General features: G+C 45.2%; 1 protein-coding gene and 3 pseudogenes across 1 annotated transcript in view; 3 read left to right on the top strand and 1 right to left on the bottom strand.

The window, feature by feature from the left end:
* The window catches only part of ZNF560 (zinc finger protein 560), a 36,470-nt gene extending 18,552 nt beyond the window's left edge, over positions 1-17,918 (bottom strand). The window contains exons 1-2 of the mRNA XM_023197472.2: positions 17,829-17,918; positions 17,420-17,507 (exon numbers count right to left, since the gene is read on the bottom strand). The gene's annotated coding sequence lies outside the window, so the exon portion shown is untranslated. The remainder of the gene's footprint in view (positions 1-17,419; positions 17,508-17,828) is intronic.
* Positions 10,481-11,131, top strand: LOC111530297 (annotated as a pseudogene).
* LOC111530299 lies at positions 13,588-13,973 on the top strand (annotated as a pseudogene).
* On the top strand, positions 15,183-17,882 carry LOC111530289 (annotated as a pseudogene).
* Positions 17,919-20,648: the final 2,730 nt, after the last annotated feature.

The raw sequence follows: 20,648 nt of genomic DNA, 5'->3' as shown, positions 1-20,648 counted from the left end.
AAAAAAAAAAAAAAAAAAAAAAAGAAATAACAGTTTCTTTTAAAGATTAACTTCCTTCGAGCCTCCTTTCTTTGTGCTAATAAATAACTCTTTGTTAGGCCCTATCCTATGTAGCTGTTAGATATAAGGGAACGAGTACATTCTATGTCCTTGTACTTTAACCAAGATACTTGTTCTAGACATGTTCAGGCATGTCCCAACTCACAGCTTATGCCCCTTCCTTATTTGGAAATGTTATTACTGCTCTAAGTCTTTTCCATAAGCAACTTCCTCTTTTCCTTTGTTCTCCCTTGCCCTTACCTTTAGGAAAGTTTTAAGTTATTAGCCAGTCAGGTTTAGCTTAGATTGTGCGGTCCAGCTCCAGCCAATAAAGACAGGACACAGTAGCAGGGAAAAGCTCCATAAGAGATAAAAATTGCTTCCTTCCTTAGTTTGTGTGTCCTCTCACCATTGTTCCATCTGTGAGGAGCACCCTTTCTGCAGAACGTAAATTGCCTTGCTGAGAAAATTCTTTGTCTGAGCGCTAGTTCTTCTCAGCACCAAGGAACAAGCATTTCTAGAGTAATAAGCGTTTTATTTATACAGAAAATCAGCAAGCCACGAAAGGTCAAAGGGCACTTACAAGGGACTTTCCACCCCAGTTCAAAGTGATCTCACCCTTTTTGCCAACTGTGTTGTAAATGGGGCACTAAGTCACTTTTGTAGGATCTTTCAGGATCCCTCCAACACACTCTTGCAATTACACTTGGAGAGGCTCATGAAATTAAAGGATTTATTACACTCATAGATCCTAGAGAGGGAGGCATGCCATGCCATGCAGGGGGCCATGCTGGAGGAGGACCAAAGCAAGAGGCTCTGACAAGCAGGTAGGGAGCTGAGAGAGAAGCCTCCCTTGAGGGCAACTGCCTTTACTGGGGCTTGAGGTATAGTACTAAAGCAAAAGGCATTAGATTTCATTGGTGCATTTGAATGTTACTAGGTCATGGTCAGGGGAGGGCCAACAGAAGAACTTATAGCATAAGTACCTTATCATACTGGTACATCTTGTCACTTGAGCACGGAGCTCACAGCCTGCTTGTTAGAATGTTAAGGCATCAAGAAAATATGAATTTTAAAAAATGTATAATGTATTCAGGGAAGAATGACAATATGGAACCTGGAATGAAGACATCTGGTTGGATCCAGATGAAAGACATGATCTTAAACCCCTGTTATGATTTGGATGTGGTCTGTCCCCATCATAACTCCTGTTGAAGCTTGGTCCTCAATATCACAGCACTGAGAGGAGGGGCCTAATGAGATGTTTGGGTCATGGGGGTGGATCCCACATAAACTGATTAATGCTGTCAGGCAGAAGTAAATTTTAGCTCACACAGAACTGGATTAGTGCCCACAGGAGCTAACTGTTATAAGGCAAGGCTGCTGTTTGTGTTTGATCCCTTTTGCACAAGCCTGCTTCCTCTTCTGCCTCTCCACCATGTTTTGCTGCAGCATGTGAGCCTCATCAGAAGTAGAGCAGATGCTGGGGCCATGCTCTTGAACTTTCCAGTTACTAGAATCCTGAGCCAAAGAAACCTCTTTTCTTTATAAATTACTCAGGTATTATATCATAGCAACAATAAAGAGACTAACACAACCTAAGACACTTTGAGCCTCCCTTACCAGGGATATAGCTTACCTTTTGGTTTCTGAGGAGAAAGCCTTCTGCTTGGAATTTGTGACAATCTCATTTGGTCCAGATACCTTGGAAGGTAATATATATTCTCCTCAAGACCGACACCATAATCACTTATTTTTATCACTAGAGTCATAACTAGTCCAAAATCCAGGGGCAAAGATATACAACATAATGCAAGAGAAAAAAAGCTCACACAACAAAAAAATTCCAACTCTGATAACGTATCACAAGAAAACAAGGGAACATGTATGGGATGGATTCTACGGGTATTAGATCAAGAAGGTTAAAATGTAACGTTAGATAGGCCCAAATTCATTGATATGGAGCACTGATATGGTTTGGATCTGTGTCCCCACCAAATCTCATGTCGAACTATAGTCCCCAGTGTTGGAGGTGAGGTCTGGTGAGAGATGACAGGATCATGGGGGCAGATTTCTCATGAATGGTTTAGCACCATCTCCTTTCATACTGTCCTCATGAACTGGCCATTTAAAAGTGTACAGCATCTCCCATCATTCTCCCTTGCTCCTGGCTCCTGCCACATAAGATGTACCTACTCCTGCTTCACCTTCTGCCATGACTGAAAGCTTCCAGAGGCCTCCCCAGATGCAGAAGTCACTATGCTTCCTGTACAGCCTGCAGAACTGTGAGCCAATTAAACTTACTTTTTTATTCTCCAATTTAAAACTTTTAATTAAAAAAAAACTTTAATGTTGAAAATGCAAACTTGGGGAGGGCAGAAAGATCACACACAAGGCTACCACTTCACACCTGGAGGGTTGCACAGTAGCTCGACAGAGGCGCTCCTCACTTCCCAGACAGTGGGGCGGCCGGGGAGAGGCACTCCTCACTTCCTAGACGGTGCAGTGACCAGGCAGAGTCGCTCCTCACTTTCCAGACAGTGCAGTGACCAGGCAGAGTCGCTCCTCACTTTCCAGACAGTGGGGCGGCCGGGCAGAGGTGCTCCTCACTTCCCAGACAGGGTGGCGGCCAGGCAGAGGTGCTCCTCACTTTCCAGACAGGGCAGCAGCTGGGCAGAGGTGCTCCTCACCTCCCAGACGGTGAATAGCCGGGCAGAGAGGCTCCTCACTTTCCAGACAGTGGGGCAATGGGCAGAGGCACTCATCACTTGCCAGACGGGGCAGCGGCTAGGTAGAGGCGCTCTTCACTTCCCAGACAGTTGGGCAGCTGGGAACTTCTTTATAAATTACCCAGTCTCATGTATTTATTTATAGCAACGTGAGAATAGCCTAATACAGGTACTTACTAGACATTTTGAATTTTACATATTAGCTAATGGACCACGGCATGATTCTAATAGCTAAACTGGTTGGATGACTGAAACTTGTACTCATGACCTAGTTGACAGGGTTAGTATGTAAGAGCTTCCCTGGCTAACATAAAGGAGGGAATCCTAGACACACAGGAAGGTTGCACTGGATTTATCACATGTGATCTGCACAGCTTCCCTTCTTCAACCTACACTGAGGGCCCAGAAGTCACCCTCTTCACAAAGCCATTCAGAAATAGGTAACTGAAGGGAGTACCTCCATTCTTGAAAAGTTCTGTTTATTCTCCTTTATACATTTGTTAAGACTATAGGAGATACAATCACTGAGATGAGTTCCCTGTTTCAATGGGGATGATGACAACCTTGAGTGCCAAAATCAAGTGGGTAGCACTTAACTATCCAAGACAACAAGGCTACATCGAATGTCAAGGGCACACTGAATGTACCAATAACTGGAATGCTTTGGCCTGCAGAGATCATTGTTGTTAGCAAACTGATCACATTTCGTCCCTCGGATGAAACAGATAAGCACCCTACTACAACAGGGATTAATAAATCTTGTTGTAATGTGACATATAGTAAATGTTATACTTTGTGAGCCACAGTTTCTGTTACAAATACTCGACTTTGCCTTTGTAGTATGAAAGAAGTCTCAGAAAATATGTAAACAAATGAACATGGTTGTTCTGTTCCAATTATAATTTACAAAAACAGGTTGAAGACTAGCCATAGTTTGCCAATGTGAGTCTTAGAATATTGCTTGATCTATGTAACAAGAAATCTCAAGTCTAATGGCCAAAAACCTGCTAAGAGTCACCACAGGGGAGATTTACAGTCTCTCACCCAATCACCAGACCTAGGTAACACAACACTCAGGATTGTGCAGAAGTCACACGGACTTTGGAGAATTACGGGGGACTATCATAACTTATATCAATTCTCCTTTTTCCATCAAAATAGAGTCTTCAGAGGTTTTGACATTACACAAAACTTTGCAACACTCCATCACATTGATAATATTTTGTATATTAGATCCCATGAACAGGAAACAGTAAATAGTTTGGATACCTTTACAGGCTACAAAGTAGAGGATGGGAGATTCAAGAGCCAGCTAAATCAACAAAGTTGGTTTTGTTTTGTTTTGTTGAGACAGCGTCTTGCTCTGTTGCCCAGGCTGGAGTGCAGTGGTGTGATCATGGCTCGCCATAACCTCCACCTCCTAAGCTCAAGTGATCCACCTCAGCCTCCCAAGCATCTAGAATGACAGGTGTATACTACCACGCCAGGTAACTTTTTTTTCTTTTAACCTTTTTTTGGTAGAGATGGGATCTTACTACGTTGGCCAGGCTGGTCTTGAACTCCTGGCCTCAAGCAATCTGCCTGCCTCAGCCTCCTAAAGTGTTGGAGTTACAGGCCTAAGCCACCATGCCCCATCCAATCAACAAAGATTTGAGGGTTCAGTTGTCTAGACCATATCAAGATATCCCCTCCAAGGTGTCACTTCTAGTCAGTGCTCCCCAAAATTATGTGCAACACTTGGCAGATCTATAAGATTCTTGGCCAGGCACGGTGGCTCATGCCTGTAATCCCAGCACTTTGGGAGGCCGAGGTGGGCAGATCACAAGGTCAGGAGATTGAGACTATCCTGGCTAACATGGTGAAACCCCATCTCTACTAAAAATACAAAAACCCAGCTGGGCGTAGTGGCACACGTCTGTAGTCCCAGCTACTCAGGAGGCTGAGGCAGGAGAATCACTTGGATCCAGGAGGCAGAGGCTGCAGTGAGCTAAGACTGTGCCACTGCACTCCAGCCTGGGTGACAGAGCAAGACTCCATCTAAAAAAATAAAAATAAATAAAATAAAATTCTTTAGACAGCATATACCACATTTCAATGTGCTTCAACCCATCTAGAGTTGGTCATAATGCTTACAAGTGAGTGAACACCAAGTGATTGCAGTGCACCAAGCTCAGCCTGCAGTACAAGATTTGTAAGCACTTGGTCAAAATAATCCACCAGATACAATGATACTCAAAGTATCCATAGTAAATAATAGTTGCTGGAAGCCTCTAGCAAGCACCAGTAGGAAAATCATAGCAGTAGTTCAGAATAAATATATTCCTTCTTCTGCAGGAAACTAGTTTCCTTTTGAGTAAACAATTACCACTGGGTTCAACATAGAAGTTATACATGGTACATCAAGTGACCAAGTGGCCTGAGCTTCCTACCATGAACTTGAGGTTGTCTGACCAATAAAACTCTAAGTTTGGGGCAAATGCAGCAGCAATCTTTCATCAAATGGAAATGGCACAGAAGATATTGAGCTCTAGAAGTTTCAGCGAGTACAAGTAAACTGCACCAACAAATGGCAAAGACTCAACACAAGCTCCATTCACACTGCCTCATTTCCCTCAATCCATGCCTGTGGCTTCCTGAGGTATTTCTTATGCCTATCTGAGACAAGGCCTGTTTACAGATGTGTCTGCACAATATGCTAGCACCATCCAAAAGTGGGAGCACGAACACAACAGCTCAGCTGAACAATAATGCCAAAAGACTGTAATATCTTTCAGATATGAATAGCATCCCAGCCGGGCGTGGTGGCTCAAGTCTGTAATCCCAGCACTTTGGGAGGCCGAGACGGGCAGATCACGAGGTCAGGAGATGGAGACCATCCTGGCTAACATGATGAAATCCCGTCTCTACTAAAAAATACAAAAAAAGGCCGGGTGCGGTGGCTCAAGCCTGTAATCCCAGAAATTTGGGAGGCCGAGACGGGCGGATCACGAGGTCAGGAGATCGAGACCATCCTGGCTAACATGGTGAAACCCCGTCTCTACTAAAAACTACAAAAAACTAGCCAGGCGAGGTGGCGGCGCCTGTAGTCCCAGCTACTCGGGAGGCTGAGGCAGGAGAATGGCGTGAACCCGGGAGGCGGAGCTTGCAGTGAGCTGAGATCCGGCCATAGCACTCCAGCCTGGGTGACAGAGCGAGACTCCGTCTCAAAAAAAAAAAAAAGAATAGCATCCCAGTGGCAGAACTTCTCATTGTATATTTGACTATCTGGGTCTGGAGGACACAGCCAGAGGGACACGTAAACAATGATCCATGAGCAGTTGCTAGTGGTTTCACTGAATGGCCAAGGATGTATATGGAACAAGACTGGTAAATCGGCCGGGCGCGGTGGCTCAAGCCTGTAATCCCAGCACTTTGGGAGGCCGAGATGGGCGGATCACAAGGTCAGGAGATCGAGACCATCCTGGCTAACACGGTGAAACCCCATCTCTACTAAAAATACAAAAAAACTAGCCGGGCGAGGTGGCGGGCACCTGTAGTCCCAGCTACTCCGGAGGCTGAGGCAGGAGAATGGCGTAAACCCGGGAAGCGGAGCTTGCAGTGAGCTGAGATCCGGCCACTGCACTCCAGTCCGGGCGACACACACACAAAAAAAAAAAGACTGGTAAGTCTAGAAAAACATACATGGATAGATCACTCTTAAAGGACATGGGCTGTGAAGATATTTGTGTCCCACATAAATGTCCAGTAAAGGCAATCCACTAGAAATGAGACTGTTAATAACCAGATGGACAAAATGATACTCTATATAGAAGTCAATTGTTTTCCCCTGCCACCCCAATGTTTGCTCCATAGGCCCTTGAATAAGATGGTCATAAAAACAGGGATAAAGGCTACTATGGCAGGCCGGGAGCAGTGGCTCAAGCCTGTAATCCCAGCACTTTGGGAGGCCGAGACGGGCGGATCACGAGGTCAGGAGATCAAGACCATCCTGGCTAACCCGGTGAAACCCCGTCTCTACTAAAAATACAAAAAACTAGCCGTGCGAGGTGGCCATCCCAGCTACTCGGGAGGCTGAGGCAGGAGAAAGGCGTAAACCCGGGAGGCAGAGCTTGCAGTGAGCTGAGATCCGGCCACTGCACTCCAGCCTGGCGACAGAGCGAGACTCCGTCAAAAAAAAAAAAAAAGGCTACTATGGCTCAACAGTATGGACTTCCATTGACCAAAGCTGATGCAGCTAACGCTACTGCTAGGTGCTTAATGTGCTAAAATCAAAAACCAAAACTGAATATATAAGGGAATTAACTTTTTTTCTTTTCTTCTGGGGAGAGGGGGACAGGGTCTCACTCTGTCACCCAGGCTGGAGTGCAGTGGCATGATCACGGCTCACTACAGCCTCAATCTCCTGGGCTCAAGCAATCTTTCTGCCTCATGCTCCTGAGTAGCTAGGACTACAGGTGTGTATCACCAAGCCTGGCTAATTTGGGGGGCTTCTGGGGAGCATGCTTTGATTTTTTGTTTTTGTAGAGATGGGGTTTCACCATGTTGCCCAGGTTAGTCTTGAACCAAGGGCATTAATTTCTAGAGTGACCAGGGGAGCCATCTGGTGGCAAGATGATTACATTGGACCACTCCTATCATGAAGGTGACTAAGATTCATCCTCACTGGAACAGACTCATGTTCTGGATATGGATTTGCCAGAAGCCTAACTAGTAGAGAGGCAAAGCCATATAGGATTTGTATAGAGACAGATTTGTATAGGAGAGAGGCAAATCCACTAGGCGTCTGCTTATACAATGCACCATCCATGCACTCACAAAATGCTTTCAGTGTAGTCACAGCATTCACACAATACTGTCTTTCATCAAGGAACCCATTTCACTGCAAAGGAAGTGCAACAGTGGGAACAAGTCCCTATCATCAACTGGTCTCATCACACACCCCATCACTCAGAAGCGGCCAGTCTATATGAAAGGTGAAATGGCTTACTGAAAATTCAGATAGAGGGCCAACTGGGAGACAACCTCTGAAAGAGCTGGATTCTGTTTCACATGACACAGTGTACTGCTGCTACACAACTGAGGCGAAAAGGATGATGTCTAGAACCTCTTAGCACTTCCATACCACTTAGAAAGATTAACAAAAAATTACAATAGAAAAAAAGGAAGGAACATGGAGGACCAAGATCCTTTCACAATGAAGGTTTGAGTCACTCCATCAGGTACAGAACCCAGAGCTGCAGAGTTTCTGGCTGAGGGCAAGGAAAATACAAAAAATGTTCACTGAAAAAGTAAAACCATGGATATCAACTATAACTTCAAGATCAACGACAGAAACAAGAACTTCAGTAGTTTGGCAAGTTTTCTGTTTTTGCTTTTTTGAGACAGAATCTCTCTCTGTTGCCCAAGCAGGAGTGCAGTGGCAACAATCTCAGTTCACTGCAACCTCCACCTCCCAGATTCAAGCAATTCTCCTGCCTCACCCTCCAAAGTAGCTGGGATTACAGGTGCCCACTACCACGCCCAACTAATATTTTCCGTAGAGACAGGGTTTCACCATGTTGGCCAGACTGCTCTCAAACCCCTGACTTCAAGTGATCCACAAGTCTCGGCCTCCGAAAGTGCTGGGATTACAGGCATGAGCCACCACATCCAGTCCCAAGTTTTCTCTTTGATTTTTATGTATACATGTTAATTTCTAAGCATGTATTTATATAAACCAACCATTCACTTTTCTATTTTATATATGTTACTAGAAGTTAAATTTATATATATATATGTGTGTGTGTGTGTATGTGTATATATATATATATATATATATATATTTTTTTTTTTTTTTTTTTTTTTTTGAGACTCAGTCTCGCTCTGTTGCCCAGGCTGGAGTGCAGTGGCGAGATCTTGGCTCACTGCAAGCTCCGCCTCCCAGGTTCACGCCATTCTCCTGCCTCAGCCTCCTGGGTAGCTGGGACTACAGGTGCCCGCCACCACACCCGGCTAATTTTTTTTTGTATTTTTAGTAGAGACGGGGTTTCACCGTGTTAGCCAGGATGGTCTCCATCTCCTGACCTTGTGATCAGCCCACCTCAGCCTCCCAAAGTGCTGGGATTACAGGCATGAGCCACTGCACCCAGTGCTCATGAAGACTCAAATTTAAAATTTAGTCTTCAGGTAACAGAATATTCAAGGAGAATATGACAAAATTTCAGTAGACATTAACATGGCTTCAGGTGTGGTGGCTCACACCTGTAATCCCAGCACTTTGGAAGGCCAAGGCTGGAACATCACCTAAGATCAGGAGTTCGAGACCAGCCTGGCCAACATGATGAAACACTGTGTCTACTAAAAATACAAAAATTACCTGGGCATGGCGGCGCACGCCTTTAATCCCAGCTACTCGGGAAGCTGGGGCAGGAATATCACTTGAACCTGGGAGGCGGAGGTTGTAGAGGGCTGAGATCGCACCACTGCACTCCAGTCTGGGTGAAAGAGTGAGAATCAATTCCAAAAAAAAAAAAAAAAGAAATTAATATGACCTGTGATGAGGGACTGTGCACCTTCTCACTTAGGAGTGAGAAATTCTCCCTTCAATCTTGTTAAGTGGAAATGCAGACTTAATCATCATAAGAGAATCAAAGTGTGTGTAGATGGGCACATGTGGATGCTGACCAGGCAAAATGGTGAACATGCCAGTTACCAATTTATCCATCTCAGCTCCAAATTCACCATCACTATCTGCTGTGGAACAAAGGGCTGTATTCCTTAAGCATTTATCTTTTAATGGAGCATGTTAAGCTTTATCATGTTGCATTATAAGATGGAAGGGAGGCCAGGTGCAGTGGCTCACGCCTATAATCCCAGCACTTTGAGACGCCAACATGGGCGGATCACCTGAGGTGAGGAGTTCGAGACCAGCCTGCCCAACATGGCGAAACCCTGTCTCTACTAAAAACACAAAAAATTAGCCGGGCATGGTGGCAGGTGCCTGTAATCCCAGCTACTCGGGAAGTTAAGGCAGGAGAATTGCTCGAACCCAGGAGGCAGAGATTGCAGTGAGCCAAGATCACACCACTGCACTTCAGTCTGGGCGACAAGAGCAAAACTGCCTCAAAACAAAATAAAAAATTAGCTGGGCATGGTGGCGAATGCCTGTATCCCAGCTACTCGGGAGGCTGAGGCAAAAGAATCACTTGAACCTGGGAGGCGGAGGTTGCGATGAGCGAAGGTCACACCATTGTACTCCAGACTGAGTAACAAGAGTGAAACTCCGTCTCAAAAAAAAAAAAAAAAAAAAAAACCTGCAGGTAGTTTCTAGGAGTTGAGCACAGCCTCCAGCAACAGCCAGCAACAAGTCCTATAGCTGCAAGGAAATGGATTTTGCCTATTGGCTGAATGTGGAAATACACTCTTCCCTAGGCAGAGGTTGCAGTGAGCCAAGATCGTGCCACTGCACTCTAGCTAGGGCAACAGAGCAAGACTCTACAGCCAAAAAAAAAAAAAAAATTGTACAGTAGGTTTCAGCTAAGGCAATTAGATAAGACACAGCATGCTTATCAAATTCGTAGATGGACTATACAATTTGATGATTGATAGAATTGGATTTAAAATTACTGCCACAGGCTGAAGTGATTCACTGAATAAACAGGATTTTTATTTTTAAAAAAGAAATACAGGGTTAAGAGGGCGCCGAGGCAGGCGCGCGGTGGGCAGGCCTGGAGGGGGCGGGTCCGCGCGGGCTTCGGAGATGCCAGCCCTGCCTGAGGAGAGGAGGTCACGGAGTAAAGCTGCAGCTGCCGCCACCGCCGCTTCTGCAAGGTCTCAGGGACGGGCTGCAGCCATGTCCTATTGCCGGCAGGAAGGGAAGGATCGAATCATATTTGTAACCAAAGAAGATCATGAAACTCCAAGCAATGCAGAACTGGTGGCCGATGACCCCAATGATCCATACCAGGAGCACGGATTGATACTGCCAAATGGAAACATTAACTGGAACTGCCCATGCCTTGGGGGAATGGCCAGCGGTCCCTGTAGAACAATTCAAGTCAGCCTTTTCCTGCTTCCACTATAGCACGGAGGAGATCAAGGGGGTCACACTGTGTAGACCAGTTCCGGGCCATGCAGGAATGCATGCAGAAATACCCAGACCTCTACCCCCAAGAGGATGAGGATGAGGAAGAGGAAAGGGAGAAGAAGCCAGCAGAACAAGTAGAAGAAACAGCTCCCACTGAGGCCACTGCAACCAAAGAAGAGGAGGGGTCAAGTTAATGAAGGCCACAAGGCACTGGGCTCCAGTCCTTTTGGAGTGGACCTTTTGCAAAAGGCCTTGTCACCTTCCAAGAAAGTGTCTTTCCCTCTGTTGTCCTGTGCACTGTAATATACAAAATAACTTATTCTGATGATCAGGTCTTGACCTCTTGACATATACACTGAAAAAAATGGGGGTTGTATGTATGTGTGTCCTACCTAAACCTGTAGCTGCCACTTTTGAATTCTCTTCTCAGATGGCCCTGAATTTTGCCACTTTTAAATAACGTGCTGAATAAGCTCAGCAACTAAAAACCATTACCCAAGAAATAAATAAATAAATAAATAAATAAATAAATAAATAAATAAATAAATAGAATATACAACACAAGAATTAAACAACACTCACACAAAATGTCTCACACATAAAACATAAACCAAAATGCTACACTACTGGCCAGCTGCAGCAGTAGTTCACGCTTGCAATCCCAGCACTTTGGGAGGCCAAGGTGGGCAGATCACTTGAGGCCAGGAGTTCAAGACTAGCCTGGCCAACATAACGAAACCCCCCATCTCTACAAAAAACACAAAAGTTAGCCAGGCGTGGTGGTGCATGCCTGTAATCCCAGCTACTTCAGAGGCTGAGGCATGAGAATCACCTGAACCCAGGAGGCAGAGGGTGCAGTGAACTGAGATGGCACCACTGCACTCCAGCCTGAGCAACAGAGGGAAGAATCTGTCTCAAAAACGGGGGGGAGGGAGGCGCGCGGGGAGAAAGAAAAGAAAGAAAGAAAGAACACTATACTTCTGAAAATATATTTGAGTATTCTTATTCAGGATGAAACTGAACAAGACACTGACTTTCTTTTTGAAAACAAGTCGCTTGCGGTTAAAACTAAAATCTATCTTCAGATGTAGCAGCAGTAAAACAAACAAACGGAAAAAAGAAACAAAAAACAAGCTAAAGTCTGTTCCTTATTTTTTCCAGAATAATTTTTACACAACTTTACATCCATTCAGAAACTGCCAAATGGTACAAGACCTATGGATGAGAATTTATAATATCCAGGAAAATTAAACGTACATTTGTCCTCTGACCTAAAATCCAGTATTAAAGGTTTAACTTGATAATACACTTATAAAAATGTTAACTACATATAAAGAAGTTCATTTACTGCAGGTTACTCATGGATGCTAAAATAATTAGTAGAAAGGTTGCTGGGGAACAAGATATTCCAGGTGTCCTGCAAGGGATGGTGGCTCATGCCTGTAATCCCAACATTTTCTGAGGCTGAGGTGGGAGAATCACTTGAGCCCAGTAGTTCAAAGCTGCAGTGAGCTAGGATCGTGACACTGCACTCCACCCTGGGCGACAGAATGAGTCTCAAAAAAAAAAAAAAAACCCAAAAAGAAAACCCCACAAATATATATATGCGAATATAGAGTTATAGAGATCTCTCTCTCTCTACATATCTATGTGACACATTCTCATATAAATATATAATATATATATTCCAGGTGTCAAAATATCAACCCACATATTACTCTCTTTTGTGCTGATGACATGGTTAAAAGGTACGAGGGAGGCACATATCACACAAGAGTGTGAAAACTCAATCAGCCCACAAAAGGATCTCACATATTACTTTCTTATCCAAAAGGAAAAGGCTATCTTTAAAATAAAGTGCTCTGGCCAGGCGAGCTGGCTCATGCCTGTAATTCCAGCACTTTGGGAGGCCAAGGTGGGCAGACCATAAGGTCAGGAGTTCAAGATCAGCCAGCCTGACAGCATGGTGAAACCCTCGTCTCCACTAAAAATACAAAAATTAACTGGGCACAGTGGCAAATGCCTGTAATCCCAGTTACTTGGGAGGCTGAGGCAGGAGAATCACTTGAACCCGGGAGGCGGAGGTTGCAGTGAGCCGAGATCGCGCCACTGCACTCCAGCCCCTGGGAGACGGAGTGCGACTCTATCTCAAAAAATGAATAAATAAATAGATATTCTACCATAAAGACACAGACACACAAATGTTCAATGCAGCGCTATTCACAAGAGCAAAGACATGGGATCAACATAAATGCCCCTCAACGACAGACCAGATAAAGAAAATGTGGGCCGGGTGCGGTGGCTCAAGCCTGTAATCCCAGCACTTTGGGAGGCCGAGACAGATGGATCACGAGGTCAGGAGATCCAGACCATCCTGGCTAACATGGTGAAACCCCATCTCTACTGAAAAATACAAAAAAAACTAGCCGGGCGAGGTGGCGGGTGCCTGTAGTCCCAGCTACTCGGGAGGTTGAGGCAGGAGAATGGTGTAAACCCAGGAGGCAGAGCTTGCAGTGAGCTGAGATCTGGCCACTGTACTCCACCCTGGGCGACAGAGCAAGACTCCGTCTCAAAAAAAAAAAAAAAAAAGAAAATGTGGTACACATACACCATCGAATACCATGCAGCCATGAAAAAGAACAAGAAGATCATGTCTTTGGCGAAAACATAGATAGAGCTGGAGGCTATTATACTTAGCAAACTAAGGCAGGTACAGAAAACCAAATACTGGCAGTTGTGTGCTAGGTCACCAAGATGTCGTTCCCAAAGTATACTCCGTCACGCCTGGCCACTCTGCCCTCGATGCTTGACCTGGCCAACTATGACATGTCCCTGGAAACCGGGAGGGCACAAGCTAAGCAGCTGGCCATATGAGCCCAGTTTCAGCAGGAGTACCTGCTCCAGTACAATGACCCTAACCACCACTCGTCGAAGATCCTGTCTTGATTAGTTGGACCTATGCAAGATCAGCAAATGTCTATCCTAATTTCAGACCCACTCCTAAAAACTCACTCCTGGAAGCTCTGTGTAGAACTGGGCCCCTCTTCTTTTGGTATTATGTTTTCAAAACTGACATGGATAGGAAAGAAAAACTTATCCAGGAAGGAAAATTGGATAGAACATTTAACATCTCATATTAAGTCTGGCAATGATGACTATATATATTCTTGCTTAAATAAATCATCTATTAATCATTAAAAAAAAAAAAGAAAAGAAAAGAAAACCAAATACCACAGGCTCTCACTTATAAGTGGGAGCTAAATGACAAGAACTTATGAATACAAAGAAGGAAACAATAGACACTGGAGTCTACTTGCAGGTGGAGGGTATGAGGAGGGAAAGGAGCAGAAAAGATAACCACTGGGTACTGGGCTTAACACCTGGATTTCTTTACCTATGTAACAAACCTTCACATGGACTCTCAAACCTAAAATAAACGTTAAGAAAAAAAAAAAGGAGGCCAGGCGCAGTGGCTCACGCCTGTAATCCCAGCACTTTGGGAGGCCGAGACGGGTGGATCACGAGGTCAGGAGATCGAGACCATCCTGGCCTACACGGTGAAACCCCGTCTCTACTAAAAAATACAAAAAACTAGCCGGGCGAGGTGGCGGGCACCTGTAGTCCCAGCTACTCGGGAGGCTGAGGCGGGAGAATGGCGTAAACCCGGGAGGCGGAGCTTGCAGTGAGCCGAGATCCAGCCACTGCACTCCAGCCTGGGCGACAGAGCGAGACTCCGTCTCAAAAAAAAAAAAAAAGAAAAGAAAAAAAAAGGAAATCAGTATCAGTATATTGAAGAGATAGCTGCACTCTTGTTTGCTACAGCAGGATTCACAGTGCCAGGATTTGGAAGCAGCCTAAGTGTAGAACAACAGATGAGATGAATGGATAAAGAAAATGTGTGTGGTACACATATACAATGGAGTACTGTTCATCCATAAAAAACAATGAGATCCAGGCCAGGTGCGGTGACTCACACCTGTAATCCCAGCACTTTGGGAGGCTGAGGTAGGTGGATTACTTGAGTCCAGGAGTTTGAGGTCAGCCTGGGCAACACTGTGAAACCCCATCTCTACAAAAAATACAAAAATTAGCCAGGTGTGGTGGTGAGCACCTGTAGTCCCAGCTACTCAGGAGGCTGAGGTGGGAGGATCACTTGAGCCCAGGAGGTGGAGGTTGCAGTGAGCTGAGATCTCATCACTGCATTCCAGCCTCGGGGACAAGAGCTCAAACTTTCTTCAGCTGCTGCCAAGGTGCTCAGTCCTTCCCAGGACCGCGTTGCAGTGAGGCCCTCACTTCATCTGGCAACTAGCACCGCATCCGGCAGCACCAGCCCCACACTGGCCCGCAACATGGCCTTCATCTCCAAGCTCGCCTGCATCTACTCAGCCCTCATTCTGCACGAGGACGAGGTGACCGCCACGGAGGATAAGATCAAAGGCCTCATTAAAGCAGCCGGTATAAATGTTGAACCTTTTTGGCCTGGATTGTTTGCAAAGGCCCTGGCCAACGTCAACATTGGGAGCCTCATTTGCAATGTAAGGGCTGGTGGACCTGCTCCCCCAGCAGCAGGTGCTGCACCAGCAGGAGCTCCTACCCCCTCCACAGCTGCTGCTCCAGATGAGGAGAAGAAAGCGGAAGCAAAGAAAGAAGAATCTGAGGAGTCTGATGATGACACGGGCTTTGGTCTTTTTTTCTTTTTTTTTTTTTTGAGATGGAGTCTCACTCTGTCACCTAGGCTGGAGTGCACTGGCGTGATCTCAGCTCACTGCAACCTCCGCCTCTTGGGTTCAAGCAATTCTCTGCCTCAGCCTCCTGAGAAGCTGAGAGTGCAGGTGCCTGCCACCACGCCAGGCTAATTTTTTTGTATTTTTAGTAAAGACAGGGATTCACCATCTTGGCCAGGTTGGTACGGAACTCCTGACCTTGTGATCCACCCACCTCGGCCTCCCAAAGTGCTGGGATTATAGGCGTGAAACACCGCGCCTGGCCTGGCTTTGGTCTTTTTGACCAAACCTCTTTCGAAATGTGTTCAATAAAAAGCTGAACTTGAAGGAAAAAAAGGGGTAGGGGGAGCAGGGAGGAAGGCAAGAAAAAAGACAAAAAAGGAGATCCTGGCCAAGCGCAGTGGCTCACACCCGTAATCCCAGCATTTTGGGAGGCCGAGGCAGGCAGATCGCAAGGTCAGGAGATCAAGACCACCATGGCCAACATGGTGAAACCCCATCTCTACTAAAAATACAAAAATTAGCTGGGCGTGGTGGCGTGTACCTGAAATCCCAGCTACTCAAACGGCTGAGGCAGGAGAATTGCTTGAACCAGGGAGGCAGAGGTTGCAATGAGTCGAGATTGTGCCACTGCACACCAGCCTGGCGACAGAGCGAGACTGTGTCTTAAAAAAAAAAAAAAAAAATAGAATGAGATTCTGTCATTTTCAACAACATAGATAGAACTAGAGGGCAGTACATTAAGTGAAATAAACCAGGCACAGAAAGACAAACTTGGGCGTGGTAGGTGATGGTTGCCGTGAGCCAGTATCATACCACTGCACTCCAGCCTGGGCAACAGGGCAACACCCTGCCTCAAAAAAAACTCTCAAAAAAAAAAAAAAAGCTTGAATAGAGCTTAGATCCAAAAACACTCCGTTATATTTTAGAAGAATTTGGAGAATTTTCATTTATTATGCAGAGTAAATATTAGATAATATTATTTTTAATTTTCTTGATGCAAATAGTATTACGGTTTCAGTAAGACGACACTCTTATCATTGAGTCAGGCATTACCCACTACTTAAATGTCGAGCTTTTACCATCCTGGCTAACACAGTAAAACCCCATCTCTACTAAAATACAAAAAATTAGCCTGGCATTGTGGCACGCACCTGTAATCCCAGCTACTCGGGAGGCCAAGGCAGGAGAATCGCTTGAACAGGGGAGGCAGAGGTTGCAGTGGGGTGAGATCGCGCCACTGCACTCCAGCCTGGGCAACAGAGCGAGACTCCCTCTCGAAAAAAAAAAAAGTCGAGCTTCATCTCTGCGATGAATTTCCCATTTACTCTCAAACAGTTCACCATAAAATGTATTTACGAGAGAGCAAATACACAAAACGCTAAAAACAGGTGCAGCTACAATGGATACTTATTCGTCCTACTGGATGGTCAACATACGCACAGGTTTAAGTTTTTTCGAAAGAAAAATGCAGGAAAAATACACTTAGTACAGTCATCCTGTTAACTGTAAATTCAATTATTGTAGTATTTGTGTGTAAACCCTCCACCCTTTCTTCCAGGAAGCCTGGTTATGAAGCTCTTTGGAGACGTACAGAGCTAGGAACTTCAAATGAAAAGAATAGCTGAGTATTCTTAGCTTTCTTTAGTAGAAAGACTCGCGGTCTACAAACGTTTATATGCACATGCAGAAATACGTACACCCTAGACAGCTAAGAAAGCACCTTCCTACCTGAACATAAAGTGTCAGTAAAAAATATACAGGTTTCGCAAAGGCAAAATACCAAAATCTCACATGAAACACTCGTTTGCATAAAAAAGGAAGCACCTGCCCGCTTGAACCAACTTTCTCCCGGTGCTCACCCGAACACGGTGGACTTGCCAGGTCCGTGGGGCTGCAGGATCTTGGGGACGGAGTCAATCGAACGCGAACAGCAAAATTCTTTCCCCTCTGAAAAATAATTCACAAAGGTTGCCTTGGAGACTTATTTTTTAGGCCTCAGAGTCCTCGGACACTTTTGAAGACGGGAACGCATGGCTGAAAACATCCCTCGGACGCGCCCATACTGCACTTCCCATCCGGCTCCTCTAGGGGACCGAAGGTCCGAATGGCCTCTCCGACGTGGCCTCGCCCGATGGCTCCGCGGCTCCCGTGGACGCGAGTCGAATGGTCCGGGCCTCTCGAAGGAGGATCCTCGATTACCCTGGGTCGATTGTGACCTCTGCCACCCCGCGAAACAACGCCCAACCCACTAGTTTCCAAAAGCCTCACCAAAGTAGCGAACGACCAGACAACACAAAGAAAAAAGTGGCTCGGAGGCAATAGCTGCCAGCGACTAAAAGAGACAACTGGCGCGCCGCTAACGTCACTTCCGCTGGAGCACTGGGAGGGGCGTGACTCGTTGCGCGGGCAATTGGGCAGGATGGAACTCTTTAGGATTCTAGTTTACCTCCGCGTGGGTGCGGAGGTATCAAGGGGTCGGCAGCGAGAAATGGTCCCACAGGAACAAGGTGGGGGTTAAATCAAGGCTGAGGGCGGGGCTGTGGGCGGGGCCCATGTCCGGGGGCGGGGCTGGATGTGGGACCAGACTCGCCCGTTGGCTTCCGTCGGGCGATACACTCGCCCCTCAAGATGCTCATTAAAAACTTTCCCCACGTTCCTGGACCCCTTTCAGGATTCTCTCCAGTTGATAACCTGCCAATCCACAAAATGACCTGCTTCCTCCATTCGATCACGTCTTTAGAACTTTATTTTCTCTTATTTCTTTTTATCTGACCTTGCTAAACTCTAATCGTTGATTCCTCTGCGTTTTCAATGTATCGATACTTTCTGTAAATATTGCCTTTTTTTTTTTTCTTTTCTTTCTTTCTTTTTTCTTTTCCTTTTTTTTTTTTTTCCTTTGAGGCAGGGTCTGGCTCTGTTGCCCAGGCTGGAATGCAGTGGTGGGAGCACGGTTCACTGCAGTCTCGACCTCTCCGTGCTCAAGCCATCCTCCCACCTCAGCCTCCTAAGTAGCTGGGACCAGGGGCGCACCACCACGCCTGGCTAATTTTTGTATTATTATTATGATCATGATTATTATTATTATTTTGTAGAGACAGGGTCTAACCATGTTGCCCAGGCTGGTCTGGAACTCCTGGGCTCAAGCGATCTGCCCGCCTTGCACTCCTGAAGTGGGATTACAGGCGTGAGCCACCACGCACCATGCCTGGCCTTATTTTTTTCTTCTTCAACTGTGTATTTGTTACTATTTCTCATATCTTATCAAATTATTCAAAGCCTTCTGTACTCCATTGTGAAATACCACTGATACCAGGCATTCTTCACTTATTCTGTGCAAAAAAAAAAAGAAGACTGTTGGACTTGTGGTAGAGATTTAGTTGAATCTTTGGGTTATATTGGTATCTTTATAATACTGAGTCTTCCTATGTGTGAATATACAATATCTCTCTACTTAGGTCTTCTTTAAATTCTTTCAGTAATGTTTTGAAATTTTCAGTTTACAAATATTTTACCTCTTGGAGTAAAGTTATTCCCATGTAACTTATTTGGATGCTTTTGTAAAAGGGATCACATTCTGTTTCCTTTTCTGATTGTTCATTGCTGGTGTATAGATACAAAACTAATTTTCATCTCTTGATGTTGTACTGTGCAACTTTACAGAATTTATTATAAGCTCTACTAGTTTTCTTGTAGATTCTTCAAAATTTTCTATATATCAAATATCACCTATAAATATACTTTTATTTGTTCTATTCTAATTGGGAAACCTTTTATTTTACTTTCTTGTATGATTGCTCTGGCTAGCATTTCCTATAGAGGCTGGGTGCGGTGGCTCATGCCTGTAATCCCAACATTTTGGGAGGCCAAGGTGGGTGGATCACCTGAGGTCAGGAGTTCAAGACCAGCCCGACCAACATGGTGAAACCCCGTCTCTACTAAAAATACAAAAAATTAGCCAGGCGTGGTGGTGGGCACCTGTAATCCCAGCTACTCAGGAGGCTGAGGCAGGAGAATCACTTGAACCTGGGAGGCAGAGGTTGCAGTGAGAACCTGGGAGCGGAGGTTGCCATTGTACTCCAGTCTGGGTGACAAGAGCAAAACTTCATTTCAAAAAAAAAAAGAAAGAAAGAAAAAATAATTTCCTGTAGAATGTTGAATAACAATGGAGAAATCAGACCTTCTCTTCTTCCTGATCTTAGGGATAATTTTTAGGCACTCACTATTGAACATGATGTTAGCTGTGTTTTTGTAAGTGCATTCTGTCATGTTGAATAAACTCCCTTCTATTTCTAGTTTTCTTAATTTTTTATTTTTTTATTTTTTTGAGACAGAGTCTCGCTCTGTCACCCAGGCTGGAGTGCAGTGGCATGATCTTGGCTCACTGCAACCTCCACCTCCAGGGTTCAAGCAATTTTCTGCCTCAGCCTCCCAAGTAGGTGGGATTGTAAGTGCCCACCACCACACCTGGCTAATTTTTTTGTATTTTTAGTAGAGACGGGGTTTCACCAGCTTGGCCAGGCTGTTTTCCAACTCCTGACCTCATGATCCAGCTGCCTTGGCCTCCCAAAGTGCTGGGATTATAGGCATGAGCCACCACGCCTGGCCGGTTTTCTTAATTTTTATCAAGGAAAAGTGTTGGGTTTCATCAAATGCCTTTCCTGCATTAGTTGAGGTCATTCTGTGGGATTTTTTGTCTTTTGTACTAATGTGAAGAATTACATTTTTAAATTTCCTTTTGTTGAACCAACTTTGCATTCCTGAGATAAATCTCACTAGTCATGGTGTATAGTGCTTTTAATGTGCTGTTGGATATGATTTACTAATATTTTTTAAGGATTTTTGCATCTATATTCATGAAAGTCTCTAATTTCTTTTTTTTTGAGATGGAGTCTCACTCTGTTGCCCAGGCTGGAGTGCATTGCTGCAATCTTGGCTCAATGCAGTCTCAACCACCCCAGGCTCAAGCCATCCTCCCACCTCAGCCTCTCAAGAAGCTGTGAGCACAGATGCACCACTGTGCCTGGCTACTTTGTGTGTGTGTGTGTGTGTGTGTTTAGTTTTGCTCTTGTTGCCCAGGCTGGATTGCAG

This window comes from Piliocolobus tephrosceles, chromosome 21, assembly GCF_002776525.5.
Source record: "Piliocolobus tephrosceles isolate RC106 chromosome 21, ASM277652v3, whole genome shotgun sequence".
NCBI lineage: Eukaryota > Metazoa > Chordata > Mammalia > Primates > Cercopithecidae > Piliocolobus > Piliocolobus tephrosceles.
Note: the sequence above shows the minus strand (reverse complement) of the source record. Positions and strands in the feature narration are given on the sequence as shown.